The sequence below is a fragment of the Nuphar pumila genome, chromosome 3, assembly GCF_984573655.1.
Source record: "Nuphar pumila chromosome 3, dmNupPumi1.hap1.1, whole genome shotgun sequence".
NCBI classification, from domain to species: Eukaryota; Viridiplantae; Streptophyta; class Magnoliopsida; order Nymphaeales; family Nymphaeaceae; genus Nuphar; species Nuphar pumila.
In genome coordinates, this window is record NC_143251.1 from 147207103 (window position 1) to 147229628 (window position 22526).

The following is a 22526-nucleotide window of genomic DNA, read 5'->3' on the forward strand; positions in this document are numbered from 1 at the left end:
CCTTCAAAGTTTGGTGGCGATGTGAAAGAGCTTCTTTTGGCTGCATTGTCTGAACTTGATCTGAAACGCGATGATAAAGGAGTCTGGTACATTGATTCAGGGGCAGCTACTCATGTCACAGGTAATCCGGGTAAATTCTCTACTTTAACTCCTTATTTTGGAAAAAGTAACATCATCATTGGAGACGGGTCACACCACCCCATCACCCACATTGGAAATGTTTCTATCCCCTTGCCTAAATCCCCACTTCATCTTTCCAATGTTCTTCATGCCCCAAATATTACAAAAAAATATTTTTTATGTTTCTAAGCTTGTTGATCATACCAATTCTTCTGTTGAATTTACTCCGTCTTTTGTTTATGTCAATGATCTACAAACGAAGAAGACGTTCGCTAGAGGGGAACGCCAGGGAAATATGTATGTCTTCCAGGAGGACCCTTCTACTTGTGTTCGACCTACCTTGAAGTCATCTCCTTAGTCTATGTCGTCAAAGCATATTCATGTGTTCAATTTACAATCTTCAAATAAATGTAATAAGCCTGATTTTTGGCATTTGCGTCTTGGTCATTGTGGTCGAGTCTTCGTTGAGCGACTCGTATCTGATAGTCTTATTCCTGAGTCTGGCTTGATTCCTAGACCAGATAATAAAATGTGTTCAAGTTGTCAAATGTGTAAGAGTCATGTTCTTCTTTTTCATTCAATAAATGAGAGAGCTTCAAGGCCTTTTGAAATCGTCTGTTCCGATGTATGGGGACCGGCTCCTAATCCTTCTAATTCTGGCAGCAAATATTATGTTATTTTTATTGATAATTTCTCTCGCTTCACTTGGATATATTTCATGAAGAATAAATCGGAAGTTTTCTCTATTTTTCGTTGTTTTCATACTTTTGTCAAAACTCAATTTTCTTGTAATATTCTACATTTCAAATATGATGGTGGGGGGAATACTCCTCCAGGGATTTTATCAATTATCTCCAAGATAATGGGATAAATCGTAGAGTATCTTGCCCGCATACACCCCAACAGAATGGAGTTGTAGAACGGAAATACCGTCACATTGTGGAAAGCGCTATGAGCATGATGCACGGAAGTCATACTCCCATAGGACTCTGGAGAGAGGCCTTTCACTCTGTTGTTTACATTATTAATCGTCTGCCCATGAAGCTTTTAGAAGATAAATCACCTTTTTTCATCCTATTTGGGAAACATCCTGATTATGATGAACTAAAAATTTTTGGCTGCACGTGTTATGTTCATATTGACTCTTCTCTGCGAAACAAGTTTCAGGTTAAGGCATCCAAGTGTAGATTTGTCGGATATGCAGATCACCACAAAGGGTACAGGTGTTATGATCCTGACAACAGACGAATTAAGATATCTAGGAATGTAGTTTTTTTATGAGAATGATTTTTGAGATGAGAATATGTTTCTGCCCAAACCAATATGAATACTCTATTTTATGATCCATGGCTCAGTGCAGAGCTCTTTCCTGCAACCAATGATGAGTGTTCTTCCTCCAGTGCTCAAGGAACATCCTGTCAAGATGGATACAGTGGCATACAGGAACTTGAAATAGAACATCCTCCAGAGATTAACAAGTTTGTTGGGCAAGTTTATAGGAGAAGAGAAATGGACTCACTCTTGACTTCGGATGATATTGAACAAGAAGATCCTATGTTTGATCCATCCAACGACATTACTTCTTCAATTTCTAATACAGTAGCTATTCCGATCAGACGATCTGAAAGAACTCGGCATCCTATTGAAAGGTGGGTCAGTTATGAGAATTTCACCATGGATTTTCAGTTATTTTTGTCACAGATTGAGAAAGAGACCGAGCCTAGACATTTTCATCAAGCCATTAATTCCAAAAAATGGATTCAAGCCATGAATGAAGAGATGGAAGCTTTGTACCAGTGTCAAACATGGACAGTTGTCCCTCGACCTCTAGATAGAAATGTTGTTGGCTCACGATGGATCTACAAGATCAAATACAAACCGAATGGAAGTGTTGAACGATACAAAGCTCATTTCGTAGCCAAGGGATTCACTCAAGAGTTTGGACAGGACTATGATGAAACCTTTAGTCCAATTGTGAAAATGGGCACAATTCGCATTGTTCTTTCATTAGCTGTCGATTATGGTTGGAGAATAAGTCAGCTAGATGTGAAGAATGCCTTTCTTCATGGGAATTTGAAGGAAGAAGTATACATGGAACAACCGCCAAGATATACAGAAGTAGATTCAAAGGAATATGTATGCAAATTAAATCGGGCTCTCTATGGACTGAAACAAGCATCTCAATCTTGGTTTGAGAGTTTCTCTCTAGAAATTTAAAGACATGGTTTCTATCGATCGCAATTGGATCACTCCCTCTTTATTCTTCGAGGTAAGGAGTTTACTACCTCCTTGTTAATATATGTTGACGATATAATTATTACAGGAAGTAGTGAGAATCATGTTCAAGAAACTAAAGATCTTCTGAGTCAAAGGTTCAAAATGAAGGACCTTAGAAACCTTCGATACTTTTTTGGAGTAGAAGTGGATGTTAAAATGTAAACTGTAATATATATATATATATATATTATTTAATATTATTATATTTTCTTTTATTATTTTCTTTTTCTATTTTTCTTTATTTTCTTTTTTAGCATCTAGTTCAATAGAAACTAGATATTTGATCCAGTCAAGTTCCTGTTGGAACTTGACTGTGCAAATAGTTGTTGGACTGCAGTCCAACAGCTATAATAAATGTTGTTGGACTGTAGTCCAACAACTATAATAAGAGACGTTGGACTACAGTCCAACGTCTCTTTTGGAGAGCTCAAAATGAGCTCTCCTCTCTCTTCCACTTTTTTGTATATATAGGGGTGAACCCCTTCAATGTAAATTACTATGCTTCTTAAGCATTTTGTTCATGAATAAAGTATTATTTATTTTTCAAGTGTTCTTCCTTTTATACCCTTTCAAGGGTCATGCTTGTAGTGTCTCCAATAGACACTTGTTTGTGAGTTATTCGTGCATTTATTGAAGACCACCATTTCATTACAGTGGATAGTCAAGGAAATAAACTTACTTTGACCCAACATAAATACACCCTGGATCTGTTAGAAAAGGGTGAAATGAAAGATTGCAAGCCTCTTGCTACTCCTAGTGTGCTTAACCAGAAACTAAGTGTGCAAGACGAAGACTTGTATCATGATCCCACCAAATATCGGAGTCTAGTGGGAATGCTTCAATATCTTACTTTTACCAGGCTCGATATTACATATTCAGTCAATCAAGTTTCTCAATTCATGCATGAGTCAAGGACGGGACACATGGATGCAGTAAAGAGGATACTGAGGTACTTGAAGAGTATTGTTGGAGATGGACTTTTGTACACCAAAAGCAGACCCATGAATACTGCTCATGACATAATTGCTTATTCAAATGCAGACTGGGTTGGAGATCCTGATGATCGAAAGTCAGTTTCAGGGTATGGCATTTTCATTGGTGCCAATCTTGTTTCCTGGAGTAGTAGAAAACAGAAGGCAGTGGCTAGATCTAGCACAGAAGCAGAATACAGGGCGATGGCTGCTGCTACGGCAGAAGTAACATGGACTAGACATTTGTTAACAGAGCTCAAAGAGCCGATTGCTAGTTGTTCTCTCTTTTGTGATAACCAAAGTGCTATGTCACATGGGTGCGGGTGCGGGCGCGGGTGCGGGTGCGGGGATTCGGCACTTCCAAAAAACCCGGGTGCGGGGGTGCGGCAGGGGCAAAAATGTAAAATATATAAATATATATATATATATATATAAGGGGATCGGGGTTTTTCTGCTGTCAGCCCTGACATGCAAATTTTTTTTAAAGACAGACAACAGCTGCCTGTCAGCCCTGACAGACAGCAGCTGTCTGTCAGGGCCCTGACAACAGATTTTTTTGTAAAAAAAATTCAAATTCGCAGCCCATTTCACAGGGCAAATTTTTTTTTTTTTTTAAATCCAAAAAACAAATGGACCTAAATGATCCTGGGTGCGGTCAACGCACCCAGGATCGGGTTGACCGCACCCGGTGCCGCACCCGAACCCGCACCCGCATCGAGTCGCGTCGACGCGGGTGCGGCACCCTGCTAGCCGAATCCCTGTGACATAGCCAAAGTGTTATTCAAATATCTCTTAATCCCATTCATCACAGCAAGACCAAGCACATTGAGATTGATCAACATTTTATCAGGCAGAAGATTGAAGAAAAAGAGATTGAGCCCCATTATATTAAAACAGAAAACCAAGTGGCTGATTTGTTCACTAAAGGACTCATAAAGTGCCGTTTTTGGTTTCTAAAGAGCAAGTTGTCCATGATCCAAAATCATGCACAACTTGAGGAAGACTATTAGACAGTGTAGTATACGTGTTTTGTATTTACAGTTTGGATCCGGATCCGGATCCAAACTACTTGTATGTACCATGTCCACAACATAATGGCATACTTGTAAATAACCCCAGCTTATCAGGGTTATTGTGAAGGCTATGTATTAGGGCTTTTGCCTATATATTAATGAAATAGGTCACGGTTTCTAACAATGAGAAATCGTGACTCATTGCAGCCTCTCTCTCTTCCTTCTCTTAATTTCTCGTTCGCAGGCTCTGGAGAAAACTTACATTGCTTACTAGCTGATGAGAGTCCTAACATCCAATGTTGGAATTAAATAATTATGACAAGATTTAGATGCTTAGTTGTCCTCGATATTTCCTTGACATTACACTTGATAGGAGAGAAAATGAAACAAACTTGTCACAACAGAAATAAGCTACAATTTGCTTTGGAAGTTTAATATGGCCAATAAGAATGTCAAGAAATGAAGGGGACTTACTAAAGAGACCAGAACATACAGGAGCATTGCTGATGCACATCAATATCTAGCTATTACTTGACTGCATATTTTGTATGTTATGAATCAGGTATGTCAATTCATGCATTCCCACAACTATCCACATGTGGCACTTACGAAAATAATGTGATATGTTAAAGGAGCTATTGCTCATGGGCAGAGATATTATAAAAAAGGATCCATTAAAACAAATTATGCAGTCACTTATTGGTTATTATGTTGATTTTGCAGAAGATTCAGATACTAGAAGATCAGTATCAAGATATTAAATCTTCTTGGGAAGGGATTTGATATCATAGAGAAGGAGAAAGCAAGAAAGCGTGACACACTCAAGTACTAAAGCTGATAACTGAACAAGCTGCAATCATTTGAGAAATAGTGTAGATATCAAGTTTGATAAACATCTTGGGAGAAAAGATTAATTAAAATTTATAATTGCAAACAGCTGCCCTCTTCACAAAAGCATTGTCAAGTGCCAGACATCATTTTCTCAAAGACAGGTTGTACATGTTTTAACTTTTAAGGACAAGTAAAACGTGAGGGAGTATGTATATGAGGAAACAAGGGCATTTTTGTCTTGCCCAAATATGACAATGACAATCTATAATTTATTATTGTTTCTATAATTGTTTGGATGCCCCTTATGTGCAATTACTTGTAACATAAGTGTAGTTAATTCCCCAATGTGTCAAACCCAGATAAGGATTATCAAAAACATATTACAAATAGAGATCTAGGGCAGCCAGCATTCCCAAGTGTGGCTGCCCTCCCTTTTCCTCACGTCTTTTGGTCTCCCTTATTTTCACTCTTTTATGGTTTTATACTTCATTATCACTCTGGTTTTCTGTGTTGCTGGAGGTTATACTCAAATATTCTCCATCAGCCCTATGTGACAGTTTTGTCGCAAATACTCACGAGAATGCAACAAAAAAGACCATAGCAACACCTTACAAAAAGAACAAATAAAAGGTGAATATACCTAAGGATCAGTCAACATGTCATATGATTTAAATCCAGGCCAAAGTCATGATGACTTTGACCTTTTCAATGATAAACACTTCATCTATGTTACAAGCATATGTTACACACAGTAAGCTTTTCAAAGGCTCAAAATATTTAAGCCTTTTGTTACTTAAGAAGGTGAAACCCAATTGCATGGTTAACACAATTTAAGTATCTCATGGAAGGACAGTTGTCACTTGACTGTTTGATCTGTGTGGATTCCAACGAGCAAAAAATCTCCAAGACCACGAGCAATGGCAACAAAAAAATGTTCAGACGACATAGGAGGAAAAAGACCAAGATATTTCAATAAAAGAGATTTCTGTCAGAGAATTTTGGTAACCATGACAATAGCAGACCAAATAACTCATAAGACCACAATGAAAGCATACAATGTGCTTGTCAAGTCAAAGGAAAAAAAAATTAAGGTTAACATAAATGGTTTAAGACCTTTTTCTTTCGATAAAAGAGCACTGGGGGATTAAGGCCTCCTCCTTGAATTAAGAAGGTTTAAGACCTTACACACGCTATAATGAAATAAAAATAATCTATTTCCCTTTCATAATGAACTAAAAATAATCCATTTATAGATGACAACATGACAATCTGACAAATATTCACACATGCATGCATGAACACCTACAGAGACTGAATAAGATAGTTAACTGGGCAGATATACACTATGTAAATCAAGGATGTACTACAAGATGATGGTGGCACCTAACACATTTGAGTGTCCAATGTTTCTAAAGGAGCTTCTGATTGAAGACAAGCTCTTATTGAGTATAGAACAAAAAATCTAAATGTCAGTATATGTGCATGAATCCATAAAGCCTACAAAAGAGAATTTATTGCATCACTAAAAGAAGCACATGGGAAAGCAAGAGAATCATTGGCAAATGACAACTAATTATTATTAGGCTAATGTAGTTCAAAAGTAAACAATTATTTTCATTACATTCATTTGATAGCTTGAAACTCTTTTTGTACACCATATACAACACGCACCACATGAAGTGTCATCATTCATCATCTATTTTGCACTTCAACATAAATCTTAAGCATTCACTGTGTAAGGTGCAAATTTTACCTCCACATGTCCAGCATGGAAGAGATCAAATGCACCCATCTATGTAAACTATGTGTGCATCTGGCCCTGGACCCTGTTAAATTGTAATCCATTATCATTGTAATGCCTATATATATTTTATATATATAAAGAAAGATACATATACATATATATAAAATATATATGTATATGTATCTATCTAATTATATATATATAAATATATATCAGCCATAGGGGTATTTTAGTCTTTTTCATTTTTGCACATATTCCATTTGGAATGTGCATGTAATTTCATTTTTCATTTTTTACTTTTTTTTATTTGGATTGCCATGGGAGGGACCCAATATGATCGTTGGGCCCCTCCAACGGTCACATTTGTGACCGTTGGAGGGGCTCCAACGATCACATTGGGGCCCCTCCAAGGCCCCCTTTTTGTGTTATAAATAGGGGTCTTCTCCCCTTTGTAAAGCATTCTTTTTGGAGCTTATGCTCTCCAATTTCTTCAATACAAGTTCCTTATTTTTTTTATGCTTGTGTGCATTTGTGAGATTTAGTGGATTGTGCCTTTGTGCACAAGTGTTCTAAAGAGTTCTTATTGTGCGTGTGTGCACGTGCTTATCATCAAGAATATTAAGGTCTTTATCATCGTATCTTGTTGAAGATATTTTTACATGGTATCAAAGCAAGGTTTGAGAAAGAAAAATCGTGCATTCTCTATATTCTTGGGTCACCTCGAAAATCGTGCATTCAAGCTATTAGAGATTGGAGTGGATCATTTCCTTCGACCAATATTTTAGAAGTCTTCTTTGTCAAGAAAGTCTTAAAAATCTATTGAGGTACGTGTTCCTTCTTATTTCTATCCTCTCTAATGGGCGAAAAAGACTCTCACTTCTCCCTCGGGTTTAAACTCAATGATTCAAACTATTATGTTTGGGTTGGTAATATGGAAGCCCATATTAAAGGGAAGGGGCTTTGGGGGTATGTTCAAAGTTCGATACTGAAACCCGAACCAAAAATTACTATTATGGAAAAAATGAGATATAAAGATTCTTGAAGGAGAAGAAAGACAAAGAGCTCTTGAAAATTATTCAAAGAAACATGACGAATGGGAAATGAAAAACTTCAAGATCTTATCGTGGTTTTTCTCATCCGTTGAAACTAAGATCAATGTGAACATCATTAAATTCAAGAAAGCTTCCGAAGCTTGGCTATATCTTGAAAAAATGTAAAATTCAAGAGATTTATCACACAAATACTACCTTCAAAAGAGGGCTTTGACCTTACAACAAAATGAGATGACTATTCGGGAATACTTTGCCAAATTGTCTTTCATTTGGGACGAGCTTGCTATGCTTGAATCCAAATGGAGTGGTGAAGCTATCGAGGTTAGACACAAACAACTTGAGGAAGATCGCTTTTTTAACTTCCTAAATGGACTTAGATCCGAATTTGAATAAATTTGGTCTTCTCTTCTTTCTTCTTTCATATCTCCCGCCATTGAAGATGTTATTACCAAATTGAGTGGGGAGGAAACCCGTATAGACATTAGTAAAAGCAATCCTAGTATCCTTGCTACCTCTTCTATTCAAGAAGAAAGTGAAGGAGTGAATGCCGTTTCAAGACCGGGCAACCATGTGAAGACTTACAAACCTCTTCACTTTAAGAATCAAAATCAAGGAGGAAGTTGGCAAAATGGGAAGAGAGACTATAGCAAATTAACTTGTCATTTTTGTAAAGAACCGGAGCATATAAAACCAATTTGCCCAAAATGGAAGAAATTGCTTGCAATGGCCACCACCTCTCAACCGGAAGAACGACCATCATCTTCAAATGGCTCTCTCTTTCTCCAACAAATTGTGGAAGCTCTTCAACCTCTTCTCAAGGGAGGAATTTCCGAAGCCACTATGTGAACCTCTTTTCCTCCCGGTAAGACATTTTGGCTCTTAGAGTCCGGGGCATCATTTCATATGACCTCAAGTGCTTGTTCTCTTTCCGAATACTCTAAAAACTCTTTTTCATCTTTTGTCTCAACGGCGGATGAAACATCCCTTGAAATTAAAGGAACAGGCAATTTCGAAAAACAAGATTTTTTTATTCCAAAATTTAGATTCATACAAAAACTAAATTTAAATTTATTTTCAGTTTCTCAACTCTCGGACCATGGTTGTGATATAAAATTCTCTTCTAATAAATGTTGGATACAGGATCGTCGGTCCGGGAGGTTGATTGGGGAAGGCTCTAAGAAAGGAGATGTCTACTATGTCGATTTTCTTCAAGTTCCCAAGAATCAATTTTGTAATGTTGTCCAAAATAAAGATATTCATGTATGGCATAAGAGACTTGGACATCCCCATATTGTTAAAATTTCATATTTACCTTTTGTTAAACATCTTTGAAAAGGAGATTTTACATGTAATGAATGTATTCTTGGAAAAATGAAAAGTTTACCCTTTTATCAGAGATCCATGTTTACAATAAAACCTTTTGAAATCGTTCATTCCGATGTATGGGGTCCAGCTCCTGTGATATCTAAAGAAGGATTCTCATATTATGTGATTTTTGTTGATGATTACACTAGGTATTGTTGGATATACTTTCTCAAACAAAAGTTATCTTTCAAAACTTTTCATATGATGATCTTAAATCAATTCAATGGAAACTTAAAAATCCTTAGATATGACTCTGGAGGAGAATAACTATCAAATGAATTCAAAAGTTATATTGAAAATTATAGTATTCTCCATCAAAAATCTTGTCCAAAAACCCCTCAACAGAATGGATTAGCTGAACGAAAGCATAGGTATATTATTCAAATAACTCAAACTTTGCTTATTTCGCAAAACATTCCAAAAAACCTCTGGGCTGAGGCAGCCCTTACATCGGTCTATCTCATAAATAGACTTCCATCAAAAAATTTAAACAAAATTTCTCCTTTTGAAAAATTATACGAGAAGGAACCTGGCTACAGCAAGTTAAGGGTGTTTGGATGTAAATGTTTTGTCCTTACGGATAAAAATGATAAGCTTTCCCCAAAGACCATTCCTTGCGCCTTTCTTGGTCACTCGGAAACCCCAAAGGGTTTTCGGTGTTATGATGTCAAAAATGACAAATTATATGTTTCCAGAAATGTGAGTTTTTTGAAAAATCTTAGTGGTTTCGAAAGCCTTGTATCTTATGATGAGAATGTGGATTATTCATTTCTATTTGAAATGTTAGCTAAAGATGATGATACGAGTGATGATGAGTCAACTCCGAATAACTCAAGCGATAATGAAACCGAGAAAACTATCACATCTCTGCTCTCTGCTCCTCGTCAACATATCGATGAAGGATCATCTATAGAGCCCCTCACCTATGTTCATAGAGATAAAAATACCTTCAGAAGTGCTCTTGAAAGATATGATGACACCAGTAGGACTGTCTCTCCAAGAGAAGAACTTGCGAAGAACCGAAAGACCGAAGAAAGCTCCCTCCAGGTTTATCTCATATGACTATTTTTCACCTAAATATATGGTTTGTCTTAGTGCCATTCATTCTTATGTAGAACCTAAAATTTTTGAGAAAGCACGAAAATGTTATGAATGAGTAGAAGCTATAGAGAATGAACTTGGTGCTCTAAGAAGAGTCAAAACGTGGGAGTTCCTGTAAAACCCGAATTTTTTATAAAATAATTCAAATTGGGCCTAGATCCATATTTCGGATCTAGGACCCATAAAGGGGGTAATTAGGATTAATTAATTTAAATCCCGATATAATAATAATAATAATAAATAAATAAAATTTTTAAGTTTTTAAAATTAATCTGAGGATCCACAGTTGGATCCAACTTGTGGATCCATGTTGACTTGGGGCCGGGTTACGGGTTCGGACCCGAGCCCCACCCCATGTAACAACCCTTTTAAAAAAAAAAAAAGGGCAACCCGATAAGGGTTGCCCGATAGTGCGTAACAGAAAAGGAAAGGGGGAAAAGGGGGGGTTACGCAGGGCGTAACCGACCTCCCCCCCCCCCCATCTCGGCATGGAGGGGGGACCGATAAAAGGAGGGGGGTTAGGGGTTCTCTCTCCCTCGCCTCTCTCTCCACTCTGTCCCCCATCTCTCTACTCGTCTCTCTCTCCACTCAGTCCCCCATCTCTCTCTCTCCCTCTATCCCTCTCTCTGTCGAGTTGGGTGTGCCGGAAAAAGAAGAGGTCGCCGGCGAGCTGCAGCAACTAGCAGCCATCGCCAACCTCCAGAGAGCTCCCTGTCACGGCAGCAACAAGGAGCAACCCCAGCCGGCCTTACCACGTAATTTCAGCCTTCGATCGCCGGAGAGATGGCCGGAAAAGTCGCCGAGAAACAGGTACGGTGCTCCTCTTGAATCTAGATGAGGGATCGAATATCGGTTCGATAAAGTGTAGGGTTTGGGGATGAGAATCCATGGAAAAATAAAAAGAACCCTATTTTGGATGTGTGCCCTAAGAGACATGGAGGGCAAACCATGGGTCGCTCTCCATGGCTCGATTGTTTGTTTTCCGTTTACTTTCCCTTTCTTTTCAAGAAAAAAAAAAGATGTTGTTTCAATGTTGCTGACCACCAGTACATTGGTAGGAGTCGGCTGGGTGCTGTGTTAGCAAAGCCCCAGCCGACCCAGTCGGCTGGGTGCTCTACATCTTTTGGACCGGGCCATAGCAGGCCCAGTCGACCCAGTCGGCTGGGTGCTGGCCTGTGACTCGTATGATTCAAAAAGAAGAAGAAAAAAATAGGTATATTGTGTACGTTAAATCCACAGGGGCTGATTTTATTTTTAATTTGGGTTGAAGTCTTAGATTAAGTTGCTCCATAAAAATTTGGGCATCACAAGCTCTTATACAAGACTTGTTAGTGGTGCATTGTTCATGTTGTTCTATGAACATGATTGAGTTTCATCAGTAGTACATGGTTTATGCATCCTATTGATTAGATCAAATTGTATTTTCTGTATTTCACAAGCTTATTCTTTTTCATATATTGCGTAGTTTAAGTAACTGTTCCCTAGTGGTGTCTTGGAACAATTGCTTTTTGGCTATTGCATTCATTCTAAAGGCTGAATCTACTATGTAAATGAAGTTTGCGTTTGACAGTATGAAGTTGATGTGTTTAAATAGTTCTCTGTGCTTTTAAAACTTAGCAAGATTAACTTTCTTTTAATATTTTACTTATTATTGTGGACCTGTCATGAAGAAGTCCAACTTAGGTTGCCTTCCTGGGTTTTGATACCAGTATATCCTGAACCAGATATCCCTTAGTGTAACTGAAATTCTGACAGGGAAAAATTCTGCTCGGCATGCATAGGTAATCCAACTTGGTAGGATTTAATGTGATTTTCGGGTGTATTGTGTTGCAAAGTCTGCACTATAATGTGTTCCACCCTAAATCAAGTAGTTTCGAAATTTTGAAGGGTTTTCATATAGATACAAGGTGCTTTCGAGTAAAGCTAATCGGCAATATCCTTTGGTATAAAGAACTGAATGGATTACATGTTGTTTAGTTAGTGTTTTTCACAGTTTAGCGTGAGTTCTAAATGGTTTAAACAAAACCTATCTTTGTAAGCAGTGACAGATGAAAAAAAGGAAAAGAAAAGAAAAAGAAACTAGGGATGATAGCATTAAGTTATTTGTTGAACTTGGGACTGAATGAAAATTTGCTATCTGATATATCATTTAAAATTTGTTGTATTACTCACCTTCTTTACTTTGTTAATAAGGTTTGATACTTGCTGGAAAAGAAAAAAAAAGAGAGGTAAAATCATGTGTATAAATATAAATAGCTATACCCTTGTTATGCCTATGATAGTGCTGAATTTGGTGTGAAATATATTTGTTTCAAGTACTTGCATATGAATGATCGATGCATGTTAATATTAAGTGGGCAACACAGGTATGACCTATTGTTTCTAACATGTTCTAAAAGTTGCTATGTTCCCTGCTTGTGAATAATAACTACAATACCTAGGTTAATGCAATGTTAATAAGTATATGTTGATAACTTTATTTGTTATTATCTATATGGTTGATAGTTGTGTTCTGAATATTTGGTTACACATGCCAGCATGCTTGTATTCTTTATATCTTCCTAAATACTTAGACTCGCTCTGAAATTGGTTATGAAATATTGACTGTACCTAAAATATTTTACCTGCTAAACTGCATATGTGTGGGTTGGGTTTTCTTTTATATATGTTTTTAACTGCATCACTTAAACCACATAAGATGGTTTGGCACATTACTACACTGTTCTAGTGGTTTATACGGGCTAGAGTCCCGAATGGGTCCCCGCAAGGGAGGATGCGGGTTTTCACTTTACTTTTGTATACTGTGTTGCAAACTTAAAGAATGAAATTAAATAAAAATATAATGAATAAGAACGGTATAATATACATTCGGGGATATCTCATTTGGTGTATGAAAATCTTGGATATCCGGTCTGGGGGAGACTGTGAGGATACAAAAACTCCGTGTGCGTGAATTTGGTCCCCTGAACCCGATATTGAGGTTCTTTCTCCTGGCCACGGTTTTAGGGAGAGTCCGCCACTTTACCCGGGAGTGGTGTGTTTGACACAGTTGTTGTTTATGGTACCAAGGAAGTGGCACTTGTGGGCGTGGGGTGTCCCTTGTGTCCCCGACATTAGATGTGGAGGTCTAATGTTCCGATGGATGGTGTTGTTTCCTGATATTGGTCGAGGGCTAAGTTGGAACCCAGTAATAAAATACAAATTGTGTGTTAAGCTATCCTGGGAACCTACTTGACCTCGGGGTTTGTACCCGTTTGGTGTATCCGCGGGCCACGGTAATTAAAAAGTGGAACTGTGAGGACCCCAGATCTCTGGGAAGGTTTCCGCAACTTCTAAAAAAAAAAAAATATTCCGCATTTTTAAAGGGTCTGGATTGGGGTCGTTACAGTTCCAAGATCTTCCTAAGGGTAAGAAAAGAATAAGATGTAGATGAGTATTTAAAGTAAAAACTAAAAGCGATGGATCTCTTGAGAGATATAAGGCGAGATTAGTTGTTAAGGGATATAATCAAGAATATGGGATTGACTATGAAGAAACTTTTGCCCCTCTGACTCTCATCATTGTTGCCTCAATCAATAAATTGAACATGTAGCAAATGGATGTTAAAAACACCTTCCTAAATGGTGATCCGAATGAAGAGGTATATATGGATGCTCCACCAGGAATGGAGAATCTCAAAGGGAAAGTAGTTCGCCTTCGCAAAGCACTTTATGGTTTAAAACAAGACACCAAGGCTTGGTAGGATAGGTTTAACTCCGTAATGTTAGAAAATGGTTTTTCCTCCTGTTTCACTTACACTGTCTTATTTGTTAGAAAAACCAATGCAGGGATTGTCATTCTGCTTTTATATGTGGATGATATGCTTATAACTGGAAGTTATTCTAAAGGGGTTAAAAGCATAAAATCAATTTTGAAGGATAAATTTGAAATGTCTGATTTGGGGTATTGAAGTAGCATACTCTCATAGAGGGTATTTTTTATCTCAAACTAAGCTTGCCTCTGAGATTATTGACAGGTCAGGTATTACGGATGACAAGGTTTGTAAAACTCCTGCTATAGTGGGAGCTAAAATGAAGATTGATGATGGTATTCCTCTCTCTGATCCCACCCCCTACTGACAGCTTGTGGAATCATTGATGTATCTGAGTATTACTAGACCATATATTTCTCATGCAGTTCATACTGCAAGTCAGTTCCAACATGCACCAACATTAGTTCACATGAGTGTCATCTTGCGGATTGTAAGATACATAAAGGGTACACTAAACAAGGGAGTATTCTTATCCTCCTCTTCTGAATTGAAATTAATTGCTTATATTGACTTTAACTGGGGAGGTGACCCAAATAACCGTCACTCCACCACTGGTTTTTGTGTGTTTTTAGGAGACTCGTTGATCTCATGGAGATGCAAGAAACAGCAAAAAGTATCTTTATCCTCTACTGAAGCTGAATATCGAGTCATGGCAACTACTACCATGGAAATTGTATGGATCCATCAGCTATTAGAAGATTTGGAGATCAATGTTGAAGGGCCCACTAAGCTATGTTGTGATAACAAGAGTGTAATTTATATTGCCAAAAATCATACATTTTATGAGCGGACTAAACACATTGAGATGAACTGTCACTATGTTCGAGAAACATATCTCAAAGGAGTCATAGATCTTCTGTACGTAACTTCAGAATATCAGTTGGCAAATTTCTTCACCAAAGCTTTGTGTTCTTTGTGATTCAACTTTCTTCTTGGCAAACTTTCAGTTATCATGCCCTAAGTTTGAGGGGGGGTGTTAAATTGTAATCCATTATCATTGTAATGCCTATATATATATTTTATATATATAAAGAAAGATACATATACATATATATTTTATATATATGTATATGTATCTATCTAATTATATATATAAATATATATCAGTCGTAGGGGTATTTTAGTCTTTTTCATTTTTGCGCATATTCCATTTGGAATGTGCATGTAATTTCATTTTTCATTTTTTACTTTTTTTACTTTTTTACTTTTTATTCTTTTTTTATTCTTTTTGGATTGCCTTGGGAGGGACCCAATATGATCGTTGGGCCCCTCCAACGATCACATTGGGGCCCCTCCAAGGCCCCTTTTTGTGTTATAAATAGGGGTCTTCTCCCCTTTGTAAAGCATTCTTTTTTGAGCTTATGCTCTCCAATTTCTTCAATAAAAGTTCCTTATTTTTTTATGCTTGTGTGCATTTGTGAGATTCAGTGGATTGTGCCTTTGTGCACAAGTGTTCTAAAGAGTTCTTATTGTGCGTGTGTGCACGTGCTTATCATCAAGAATATTAAGGTCTTGATCATAGTATCTTGTTGAAGATACTTTTACAGCCCCTACATCCATAGTCAAAAGATGAGTCAAACAAGCATAAGGGAAAAGAAATTCATTAGGAGCAAATGGGTTAGTTGTAACGCCCCGAAATTTTAACCCAAAATTTAAGAGGATTTTTTTTTTTAGCGGAAACAAGTGATTTTATAGGGTTAAGCATTCCGGAACATTACTGTGAAGAGAAAACCCAACACATTTATTTCATTTCAATATCAATGAAAATCATCAGAGTTAAAATCATAAAAGGAACCCAAGCGATCCCTTGAACAATAAATCCAAAAATCTCGATCTGATGCCTCATCCCGCAGCCGCTCATAAACCCTATTCTTTACCTGAAAAATAGTAAATTAATTGGAATTAGACTACCACGTCTAAGTATGAAAACTGTAACTCTTAATGCAGGTATATCATGAGTCCAGTATGAGATATGGGTGTCATGGGTGATTTTCAACATATACATAAGCAAGTAAGCAACAACAGAAATCAACAGTCATATACAGGAGCAGGTAAACAATTGTGCAATAACAATAACTGAGCAGGTAAGGCATAGTATGCAACATTAATAAGCAAGTGAGGTAGGCGATGCAACAGCAATAACCATAACATGCATAACTTTCATGTAATAGTTCAATAACCTCGTATTTACCCATTTCAGGATTTCAGATCATTACAATTTCACAATATAAAGCATGCTGAAAATATGCAAATGTCTCTTTAATGACTCCACTCACTGTGATACCTAACTGTTCTAAATAATGATTATTTTATCTTATCTTATCCCGTGAGTACACACGGGCCAAGGCAACCATCACAGAAGAGAACGTTTGGGGGTATATTATTCAGAGTTGTTTTATTAACCCAAACATTCTAACTGTGACTGAAATCCCAAGGGAGCGGCCAGTGACCGAGAGAACCTCCCAAAGGCCAAAACCAAAACAGGATGCATCCCTAACTTCTGCAGAAGAACAAAGAGCTACCACCTAGGACATATTGGTAGTCCGGGTCCCCCAACTCCGAGGACTGGGGACCAACGAGTCACTTTAGCTCGAAACAAATAAACATGCCCCCGGAGTTTTGTACCACCTACCCTCTCCAAGGTAAGCCCGAATCTGAGTGAGTTAATCTTTTCATTTAATTAATTTCCCGAAGTATGGGGCATTTCCCCAACTTCCTTCTACTATCATAGCAGTAGAATTCCCAACCCTAGTCATTTTACCAAGGTGTATAAATCATTCAAATCCTTTCTCCATATTGATTGCTTAAACCCACTCAGAGTGCTCCGGTGCCTTAAACCAATCAAGCACACACAAGCCTCGGTACCTTTAAACCAGTCAGGCCATAGAAATAAAATTTAAGTTTCTCATCAATGTTATGGTTATTACCCAAAGTGCTTCGGTACCTTTAAACCAATCGGACACAAATGCCCTGTTATCTTTAAACCAGTCAGGCTCACAGAAATTTAACCTTGAATTTTCTCAATAATGTTATTAACATTGAGTGCAAGCTCATTAACCAAAGTACTTGCATCAGGTACCCAATTCATATTGCCCAATTAGGCAAGATTCCCAAACTCCCTATCATTCATTTTGACTTCACAGTGGACAAGGAAAAACAATTCACATAACTTAACTGCATGCAACAAACATTTTCAATAAATGACATTTCTTTAATATGTCTCACAACTCTCCTATAGAAAACAGTCAAACTCAGACATTTCTAGATTTGAATGTCAGAAGCTTACATGCCATAATTTCATATATAAACAAATTGCACATACGCCCATTTTTATATCAAGTTACAATTCCTTCTATCACTAAAGCATAAAACATAATGTTTCACAAATATGTAGCATCACATATTTCCCACTACAATCAGGATGTCATATACATGTTCATAATGGCAATAAAGATTAAAACACACTTTGTTCTCCCTTTTTTTTTCTTGTAACTAGCACATAATAGTAGTTGATGCATTGCATAAATCAGACGTGCAGTTTCAGAAATTTATTAATGACCCTACATGACAACATTTCGGAAAATATGTGGGTTCTTTCATGTATAACACCAATATACTTCTGTGTACGCTCCCCAATATGTGCAGTAAGAGTAATGTCGTGTAATGGGTGTATGAGTACTGTGAAAAAGCACATAAAATTTAAACACAAAGTGCATGTCCATTTGTTTGTGTACATAAGATTATAGCCAAGGCTCAATTTACTCACAATTTATAACACATATACCGTTCAGGTTATACAACAATTAGCAAGGAAATACATAGGGCAAACTCTACTATAACTACCCAAATATACATGTAGATATTGTTCTGCATATGGATAGGCATATACTTGTACAACCTAACAGGTTGACAGGTGTGTACAGGTTATTGTTCTACCAAAGCTAAAAAAAAATATGCACAAGTCCTGATCATACTTAGTGACATTCACAAGTGGCCCACTATATATATATATATATATAGAGAGAGAGAGAGAGAGAGAGAGAAATAACATCTAACTATTAAATGCACAAACAGATGTGGAACAAGTCCATGAAAACCTTTTCTTTTGATGCAAGGTGGGCAAGGTAGGGGAAGAGACTTAGTGGGATCTGAACCTGAGGCCCCCTGGGTCAAGATAGCATGTCCATACTAATCCAGCTATCATACTTGATCCTTATGAGAACATGATGAACAATAAGTCTTATTTATTATAGTATAGATTGGCAATAGATAGAGGACCAATCTGATGTCGTGTACAGACTAAATCATATTAGAGACAAATAGAAACCGAAGAAAAAGAAGTTTAAAGGAATAAATCAGCAAAGCCAGTATCCAAGAAGTTCGATGGAGTAGCTCAGTGAAGTCTGGCACCGAAAAAAATAACAGGTCAATCTCTTTCAAGGAGACAGTTACATAAACACAGAAACCTACATCAGGAATATTAACATTTCTCTGTAATTTCTTTTACATTGTAGATATGCATTACAACTATTCCAGATTACAGCGACAATGGCACTGCTCAGCACCAAGATCAATAAAAAGGGCTAAAGAGGCAATAAGTACAATCCACAATACAGACCAATAGATGCAGGAGACAATATGGAGTAGCTAGCTGAACTAAATTTAAGGATACATAAGGCAGGGAAATAACCTCACCAAAGAAAGGGGCCCAAAACAGTGAGAAACCAACAACCAATGTCAAAGAACTGAACACGCATGGAAGGTTCTTACAAGTTATGTTGTTAAAATAACACATTACTAAGCTTCGTTGTGGACAAAGAAGCTTCCCTATTGAATGTACACAATCATGAAAAGAAGCACGTCAGTTGAAGATCAGTAAGAAAGGCATGCTTGATCCTCTTGTGGAATGTACTGCTACAAGCTCCACAAAGTAACTCTTACGTGATCACCAAATTTACCAAAATTTATATCGAAAAGAATAATTCAAATCATGAGGTGAGGTTCCCTTGCATTCTTGAACACAGTATACGGAAGATTTACAAATCTCTATTCTCGGAAATCCGAAATCCATAACTCCCTTCCTAATACCATCTGAAACCCCCAAATCGTAGATTTGGGGTTTCCAGTTTAGGGTTGACAGAAAAACCTCCGATTTGGGGATTCCCTTTTTTTTCTCTTTTTGTTTCCCACTCACACACCCAATCACATTCCATAGCCCACGAAAAGAAATCACAGCATCCTACCTGTTTCGGCGAGAGGGAGGAGGCTGCCGCGGTTGGGAAGGTCGTCGGTGTCGATTGCTCCACCGTCGAGCGAGAAATCGAGAGAGAGGAGCGAGAGACCGAGGGTAGGGGAAGACAAACAGGCTGCTGCTGCAAGAGGCGAGTCCGCCGACCTCGATTTCTCCATTGCCGAGCAAGGGTTCAAAAGGACAAGGAGACAGAGACTGTGGGAGGAGAAAGAAGAGGAGAGTGGGAGGAAGAGGAAGACAGAGGGGAGTAAATAGGGCAGGTGGCCCCGAAACGGAAGGAGGTAGTTACCTCCTCCTCCCCAGCGGCTGCGCACACCCCTTCCCCTTTCATGACATCGCCTTGCGTTAGGGTTCACTCAGAACCCTACGCAGCATATCGGGAGCCCAGTATCGGGTAAAAAAAATTTTAAACACTTACCTTGCGTACGCGGGGCGCGGCTCGGGTCTGGATCCAAGACCCGGGATCCAACCGAGTGTTGGATCCACGTCCCTCCTGCGATGTGGATCCGTAAGTTGGATCCATATGGATCCAACCGTAAATTTATTAAAATTATTTATATATATTATTTATCTATTTATTTCTAATATATGTATATGATATTATATATATGGACCCCCAATTGATATGGGTCCTGGATCCGAATCATGGATTCCAGCAAATTATTATAGATCCAACATTAAAATTTTAATTAGATCCATACAACATTAGAATCTCCGAGGTCCAGGATCCAAATGTTGTAATGTGGATCCACCCCTCACATATGCTATTACAGACCCCTCTAAAATGTTATAGATCTGATATAAAATTTTTCTTATTAAGAATCTGAATTAAACTTCGTTGATCCGCTTCATTCATCCTGGATCCAATATCAAATTTGATCCCGATAATGAGGATCCATTACCAGAAATCCAATCCATTTGACCGAAATCCATTATTAAATATTCATTTTAAGGTTCGTGGTCCGATATCTAAGACCTGAATGGAATATCGGAGTTCTAAACAGGATATTTGAGATCCAACATTGAAGATCCAAATAGGTTATCCAAGATCCAATTACGAATAAATAATTAAAACAATAAAATATTCTTGTATCACCTTAATGACTTAAAATCTAAGTTTATTTATCTAATAAAAATCGCGGGTATTACATTAGCAAAGCATGCACAACATGAAAAACTTCAGCAGATTTTTGTATGTGTTCCACATGGACTGACTTCCACTGGATTCCAGCCTTGCCAGCACCAGTAATCCTCAAGATGATGGATTGAATTTTAGTGTGTGTATGTAAAATATTGGTTACCCTCGAGTGAGGTACACTCTAGTAGAAAACAGCCCATTCCTTCACATTTTCTCATTTATTTTGTGGATCAAGCACTATGGATATGATCTATATGGTTTGTTTAGACAAAAACATGTTTTAGATTGTACGATCACATTCTATAAGCACAATTTTTAAGGGCTAAAATTTTCAACAGCTCACAATGTGCCAAAATTTCATGATTGACAAAAATTTGTGTTTACGACAACCACGTGATCCAAAGTGCACTCCTAATAAACAGACCATGCTGAATGCTTCAGTGGAGTTAGATTCATCAAATAAAGCTCACCTATGAGACTTAGAGAGTACGACACTCTAGAATGTAGTCAATCTTTTCTAAGGGGCCGAAAAATCAATGGTGTATAATGTACCAAATTTTCAACCCTCAAAAATTGCATTTTACATAAAAAAAATATTATCCAAGGGTCGATTCCTACCATTTTGACCAAGGTGAACACACACATGGGGTCAGATTTGGTCAAAACAACCTCCCCTATGAGTTCTAACCTATGTCACATGGACTCGGCTCCAAGTTCGACGCACCCGCGTCGACATGCACCGAAACGGGTGCGGCTCAGACTCGGTCAACCCGACCCTAGGTGCGGTCAACACACCCAGGGTTATTTTGGTCCATTTTTTGATTTTTTTTTTTTTAAATTCTGGGCTACAGAATTTAAGGAAAAAAACTCCTCCTGTAAGGAAAAAAACCCTGAATCAGGCTTCACGACTCATCACCTGCCCCCTAATGGGCACAACTTTGATAGAGTCTTATATATATATTTTATTTTATTTTTAAATATATATATATAGCCAAGTCCCCGTGTCCAAAATTTTTGAAATTGCACTGCACCCACACCCACACCCGCACCCACACCCATGTGACATAGGTTCTAACTAAGGGGTTCCTTACCCATGAAGATGGTAAATATTTTTCCATATATATAGTGTTTGGTGTGGATGCTTATATGGTATCAATGAGTTAAAACTCATAGGTGCAAGTTGTTTTTGTAATGCCCCAAAATTCAGAACTTGTAACTTTTTATGAAAAGTTTGAAAGCTTTGAAATCATTCGTTTAACAGAGTTTTTGAATAGTAATTCAGCGAAAAGTATTGTTTGAAATAACAAGTCAATGGACCTTGGGTGCATTACAGCGTAAACTTTCTCTAACAAACAGATTTGCAACTCAATATATTTATTGAAATAAAAAGAAGAAACAGAGTTTTGGTAACACAGTTTTAATTAAAAGAGAGATTTTCAAAGAAACTTTATACCAAATTTATCAAAATGTCCTCAGAAGCAAAACGTCAGGGAAAAAGTCTCATCTTGATCTCATCACGTCATCGTGTCATCGTAGTCTGAAATATCACCTACCCATAAAATGGGTCAGTTTCATGAAAAACTGGTAGGTGCACAAGTGAGACAATATAGAACTGAAATAAACAATTAGAACAAGAAATGAGTTATATCAAGCATGTGCAATAGACTATGCAAATAAATAAGTATTTCTAACATGAACAATTGAGTATGTAAAAACCGTAAGTTTTGCCATTTAAATTTTGGGGAAAACATGCAATTTGGACCTTAGATCCATATTTCGGATCTCGGACCCATAAATGGGTATCGATGCATAGCTTAGGGCTTTTAAAAAAAAAATAAATAAATAAATAAAT

At 37.5% G+C, this 22526-nt stretch overlaps 1 pseudogene across 1 annotated transcript in view; it reads right to left on the reverse strand.

The window, feature by feature from the left end:
- The window catches only part of LOC149844336 (ethanolamine-phosphate cytidylyltransferase-like), a 55696-nt pseudogene that overhangs the window by 6713 nt on the left and 26457 nt on the right, over positions 1 to 22526 (reverse strand). Inside the window, exons 8-9 of the transcript XR_016430966.1 lie at positions 6962 to 7038; positions 6073 to 6136 (exon numbers count right to left, since the gene is read on the reverse strand). The product of XR_016430966.1 is annotated as an ethanolamine-phosphate cytidylyltransferase-like (transcript). The remainder of the gene's footprint in view (positions 1 to 6072; positions 6137 to 6961; positions 7039 to 22526) is intronic.